A 6,659-nucleotide genomic window follows, 5' to 3' on the forward strand; every position below is an offset into this window, starting at 1 on the left:
TTGTTCTTTTGCTTGGGGTGGAGGGAGGAAGACTGAGTAAGCATAATGGAAAAGATAAGACAAAGACAATTAAAAATTTTTAATTAAATTTATTGGGGTAACATAGGTTAATAACATTATATAATTTTCAGGTATACAGCATCATTATTTGACATCTATGCTCTATTGTATACTCACTACCCGAAGTCTATTTTCTTTCTGTTTCCATATATTTGGCCCCCTTTATCAACTTCTTCTTTCCCTGCTCACTTTCCCTCTGTTATCTGTATCTATGAGTTTCAAAGACAACTATTAAAATGGTTTTTTGGTTAACAGAATCCATGCTGAAGGTTTATATCAGTGTGGCCAAAGATTGATAGAGTCATTTAAAATAGTAACAAAATGGCTTTCTAGTTCTGAAAGGGCATAAGAAGTTGAACAGATTTAGATGCTTAAAGTCAGAGAACGTTGTCTTTTCTTAAGTGATAAACTTCTTTGGATTTGACATCTCACAAAGTGATTTTATTTTGCTATTTTCTATAAAACATACGATTGGTTTTATGACCATTTTACATTATTTTATTACTTTTTAAAGGATTCATGCAATAAATTTTAGTTTATTTTCTAAAGGAGAACTAAAAGATAAATTGCATTGGGGCTGAAATAATTCCTTCTTCTTATATCTAAACATTCATGTACATCGGTTTGTATAAAACTTAGTGATCACAATGCCAATAAATCTAAAATCTATTTATGTTTCATTTTTTAGGGGGGAGAAGTATATTTCTGTTCTTGTCAAGTTGGGTGCCGGGGTGCCTATTACCAAGACTCCAGTCCAACTCTTAAACAAGTCATCAGGGATGGCATAAAAGTTACTGGCGGACCTGGCCACAGCATTCAGGCCCTTGAAGTCTTTCTTCTTGCTAATTCATCCAGAGAAGATGCAACTGATTGGAAGGATCTTTAATCTAGATGGGCTTATCCTATCAGGTGGTTCAGGGGCTGAGATGGCAGGTGTTAAATCAGTTTATGATATTTTTCAAACATACAATAAAGTTCAGAGAATTTTACAGTGAAAAACCGCACTATGTATAAGCACAACCCCAATTCTATCATTTATATTGTCCTATATGTGCTTTGTCACATATTTACATATCCCTTTTATCCACCCTTTAATCCATTTTATCTTTAAATTTTTTTATTTTTTTATTGATTTCAGCGAGGAAGGAAGAGGGGGAGAGAGAGAGAGAAACATCAGTGATGAAAGAGAATTATTGATCGGCTGCCTCCTGCATGCCCCCACCTGGGGATCGAGCCCACAACCCAAGCATGTGCCTTGACCAGGAATTGAACCCTTAATCCTAATACATAGGTCGACTCACAACCACTGAACTACGCTGGTGGGGCAATCCATTTTATCTTTTTGATGCATTTCAAAGTATATTGCAAATTACTTCCCCCAAATATTCCAACATGCATATCACTAACTAGAATTCTATTACTATTTTTCTTTTTATATAAAATTTACATGCAATACAATGTGCAAACATTATCAGCACATTCATTGAGTTTTAACCAATGAATACACTTGTTTAAACCAAATCCATATCGATATATAGAACATCACTATCCAAAATTCCCTCATGGCTCTCTATACTCAAACCCTACCTCTGTCCCCAGAGGCAAATACTCTTCTGATTTTCCACAGTAAATTAATTTTACCTATTCTTGAATGTCATATAAATGGAATAGTTTTTAACATAATATAATGCTTTTGAGATCTATCCAAGTTGTTGTATCAGAAGGTCAAGCATTTTATATACCAACTAGAGGCCTGGTGCACAAAATTCGTGCATGAGGGTGCGGTGGGGGGGGGGGCGGTCCCCTCAGCCCTGTCTTGGCCTGCAAAGATGCCAGCATCCCTTACCCTGGCCTCTAGCCAAAGGTTCCTCCCCTCCTTCTGCACAGCCTCTGGGAAGATGCTTGTCTTGGGGCCTCCACAAGGCCCTGGCCCATGACGCCCTGCAGTTCGGGTACTCGGGGGCTTGGGCTTTAAGGTCTGGCTTCCTCACCTGGCATGGTGAGCATCAGCTGCCATGGGAGCCTTGCCTTAGGAGTCACCCCCTTGGACCATACTATTTGCGAGTGTGTGTGTGTGTGTGGGGGGGGGGGGTGGCCTCGGTGGCAGTGATTTGATGTCTGTAGCATGCCCACTGACACCCACCACCGTGGCGCAACACTGGTCCCGTCTGGACTGCTGGCAGGGGGCTTCCAGTCTGCGACTGGGGCTGATGGGCTGCGACTGGGGGCTGCAGGTTGAGGACCCCAGCACCCATAGGGCTGTCAGCATCAGGAACTGGAAAGATTCATTTTTCTGGTTCCTCCCCTGCCGCACGGATGCTGAGCTCCGGGCCCCACAGGCCCATTCACTCCCGCTGCACTGCCGGCTGGGGCGGGGACTTGGGCGCGTGGCGCTGGAGGCCTGTTCACTCCCGTCATACCACCGGCCAGGGCAGGGACGTGGACGCGTGGCGCCAGAGGCCGGTTCACTCCCACCACATGGCCGGCCGGGGCGGGGACGTGGGCTCGCTGCCCCAGAGGCCCCTTCTGTGCCGCAGCACAGCCAATCGTGGGCGTGGTGGAGTGATGGTTAATTTGCATATTACTCTTTTATTATGTAGGAATATTGTGCCTTCATTCTTCTATTTATGGACCCTGGACTTTTACAAATATTTGGGTCATTATGTATGAGAAAGGCATGGATATTTTTATACAAGTGTTTTTTGTAAACATATTTTTATTTCTGTTAGATAAATATCTCAGAGGAAAATTGCTAGGTCATGGAATAGGAGGAATTTGTTTAGTTTTTAAGAAACTGTCAAACTTTTCCTCAAAGTGTTTGTATTACACTTTCATATAATATATGAGATCTCCAATTGCTCTACATCCATGTCAACATTTAGTGTTGTCAATCTTTAATTTTAGTCATTATGGTGGACATGGGAACTTCAAGACTTAGGAGCAAGTCATTCCCCTGACTTTTTTTTTTTTCCCCCCAAATGCTCTTACAGAACTTACTGCCTGATTGCAAAGACTATAGAATTTAGAGAGCTAACTTAAATCTTTGATCCAAAGGGACTCTGCTTTATGTGCTTCTTGACTTTGTATACTTCCATTTTTCTTTAGCTTACTACCAAATTGTATAGAGACTAATCAAATATGCTCCCAAACTTTTGCCTTCTTTTTATGACCTTAACATCATGGACACCAAAATTGCCAGCTAGCTAATTTGGACATACAAGTAGGGAAAGGGTGTGGGATAATTACTGCCTTTTCTATGAGTGTTTTATGTAAGACAAAACATGTCTACATTAATCTTAGACTGTGTCAGGTCGGTCAAGATAAAATATAGAGGTTAAAGCTGGGAGACTATATTCCTGATAGTTACTCCTGCGTGTTCTATTTCAGTATGCTCCCTTAAAACAGTATACAGAGCTCCTTTTAAAACAATTTTTTTGTTTGTTTCTTAAAAGGCTGGAGGGGTTTGAGTGTGTGTGTTGAGGTGTGCTAAATAGGACACTGAGCATACCTTGTTTCACCCTCTTGCAGGAAGTTTATTCCCCCGCCTCCCCAGTTCATCCAAGTACAAAGAATGGGAAGTTTGCTTGCCACCAAACAGCATTTCCTCAAGAGGTTTTGATTTTTGAAGAATGCTGTCATATAGGAACTTTAAGAACTCTTGCATTAGCCCCATGTAATGCTCTGGATAATTGACTGTGTAAGTTGTATCTTGAGTTACCTATGTTTTTTAGCCTATACGCTGAGACCTTGTTTACTCAGTGGTTAACTATTCCTACTTATTAGTTATATTGGTTTTAATGCTTTACAGTTAGTTGCATATAGCCATTGGTGTTAGTGTCATGGATTTTCATTTTTCTTTGTTGGGTCTTTCTCCTTGCCTGTTCTCTCTCTCTCTCTCTTTCTCTTCCCCCCCCCCCCCCATCTGTGAATTGTGTATGTGTATACACACACACACACACACACACACACACACACACACCCCATACTAGTGGCCTGGTGCACAAATTCGTGCAGGGGGGTGTCCCTTAGCCCGGCCTGCATCCTCTCCAATCTGGGACCCCTCGAGGGATGTCCAACTGCCGGTTTATGACCTTAACACCATGGACACCACAGGGATTGGGCCTAAACCGGCAGTTGGACAACCCCCTCGCAATCTGGGACTGCTGGCTCCTAACCACTCAACTGCCTGCCTGCTTGATCGCCCCTAACCAGTCTGCCTGCCAGCCTGATCACCCTCAACTGCCCTTCCCTCCTGGCCTGATCACCCCTAACTGCCTCTGCCTCAGCCCCGCCACCATGGCTTTGTCCAGAAGGACGTCTGCAAGGTCTCATGGTCTAATTAGCATATTACCCTTTTATTAATATAGATAGGATATGACATACTGCCATAACTATAACATATCTACCAGTATTACTCTTATGAGAATATGCACTTCATGCAATAGGAAGGCATCTAATATATTACATTGTATATGTTGTAAGTAGTAGGAAATACTATGTTCGTAGCAACAATATACACACTGTGACTTCCCTTCCTGATTTGGGAATGGTTCCCCAGTTTTTTGAACGTTTCTTGGCCCCTAATGTATTTTTTTCTTTTGTCATTCAGTGTAACTTTATTTACTCTTTATTGCACATGATTTGAGGTCTTTAATTTCTAACTACCAAAGATTCAAAGGACTATTTTTTTCCATGAAGTTTAACATTAACATTAGTGAATTCATGTATTCATGTGTTTTTTATTGTAAGTATCTGAATTATTCACATTGTCATAGATTCTGAACTCATAAGCGTGGACCATGAACAGGCTGGCAGCAAGCCAGGAAGCCACTCTGCAAGCATACAGATACTCTGCATAAGGAGAAAAGAAATAGCACAACATTTAATGTCCAACCTGAGTCACCTCAGAATGTTATATATATTGACTTCTTAATTCATATAGTATCGGGAATTCAACTGCTTGGTTGGTGACAGGTTTGACCTGGTTACGGGAGGATTATTCCTGAAATAATTACAGAAAGGGGGTTCAATCTTTCTTCTTGGTTGCTTGCTTCTCCCCAGCACCGTCATCTTTCTTCTCGTCCTCAGCTTCTTGGGCATCTTCTCCTTCACCTTCACCTCCTTCTTCCTCGTTTGCATCCTCAAATTCTTCCTTGGAACATTCTTCCTCTTCCTCCTCCTTCTCCTCCTCTTCAGCTTCTTCTTCAGAAGGGGGTTCATCCTTAGCTTCCTCGGCTTTTGCAGCCTCAATGGTCTCCTACACCTTGATCTGCTCCTCCTGGACATGGCTGGTATATTAAGAAGGGAAGTAGGAGCTAGTCTGTAAACCACTGTAGGCAGATCGACCAAAGACCTGGGAACTCTGGGAGTAGCAGCTGGCTATGCTTCCCACGCTGGTGAAACTGAGCTGGGTCTCCTCACCTTCCAAGAGTTTCCTGTAAGCTGCCATGTCAATGTCCAAAGCCATCTTCACATTGAGGAGGTTCTGGTATTCTTTTAAATATTGTGTCATTTCACTCTTTGTAGTTCTCAACTCATTTTCTAATTTGTTGATTGTGTCCTGCATAGCACTAATGTCGGCGTTCTGCTTATCCTCCAGCTCTTGCAGCTGCTTTCCCAGCACTTCATTCATGCCCCGGCTTGCTTCAATCTCCAGGGTCTTGGCCTTAAGCAGGTGGTGGCTCTCAGACACCTCGTCCTTAGCAGTGTGCACCTCGTAGGTGTTCTTGGCAGTGCTCTCGATCAGCATGCTGAAGCAGCTCTTGTACCATTCTTCGGCATTCTGCATGTTCTTGGCAGCCAGCTTCTCGTACTGGGCGCGGATGTCCTTGAGCGCAGTGGAGAGGACGGACTTGGAGAACACGACCATCTCCACGGAGATCTGAGCGTACTGGATCTGCGCCTGCAGCTCGGTGATCTCCTCTTCATGCACCTTCAGAAAGGCGATTTTGTCCATCAGGCTGTCGATGCGCTTTTCGAGCTCGGTGCCAGCGAGAGCCGCCACCTCTGCAATTTTGCACGCCTCAATCAGCCAGACCTCAGCGTCCTCATGTTTCAGCACCTCTTCCTGGTAGTGCGCCTGCAGGTTGCTCCCAGTCCCTTCTGAGCCCCGGTGCCTCCTAATGGGGTCCCGAGGCTGCACCTCCGATCCCACTGCCCTCTCCTCGCCAGCGACAGGGTGTGGTGGGGCGGGGCACAGGCATCCCATTTTCATTAAAATGTTCAACCCGGGCATGCTCCACCAGTGTCCGCAAGCAGTCTGGGGGCAGACAGTGATCCAGGAGATGCTGCCCGCTCTGCCTGCCTGGGTCCATTGGGTCTGGACCCTCAGGCGGCATCTGGCGCTGCCTGCCCCACCTTTGTATGCAAATTTAGCCACCATATTTGTTGGGTTAATTTGCATATCACTCCTAATGGGCTGGTGGGCATAGTGGAGGTACGGTCAATTAGCATAGTTCTCATTTATTAATGTGTGTGTGTGTGTGTGTATATATATATATATTTTTTCTTCTTTTTTTTATTGAGGTATTATATGTGTACATATCTTACCATTGCCCCCCCACCCCACACCCATACATGCCCTCACCCCCCCAGAGTTT

At 43.9% G+C, this 6,659-nt stretch overlaps 1 pseudogene across 1 annotated transcript; it reads right to left on the reverse strand.

Annotated features, from left to right (window-relative positions):
* Positions 1–5,086: 5,086 nt before the first annotated feature.
* On the reverse strand, positions 5,087–6,295 carry LOC307099055 (neurofilament light polypeptide-like; annotated as a pseudogene). Its single transcript has one exon. The product of its transcript is annotated as a neurofilament light polypeptide-like (transcript).
* Between the last annotated feature and the right edge of the window lie 364 nt (positions 6,296–6,659).

This window comes from Cnephaeus nilssonii, assembly GCF_951640355.1.
Source record: "Cnephaeus nilssonii genome assembly, chromosome: 5".
Classification (NCBI taxonomy): Eukaryota; Metazoa; Chordata; class Mammalia; order Chiroptera; family Vespertilionidae; genus Cnephaeus; species Cnephaeus nilssonii.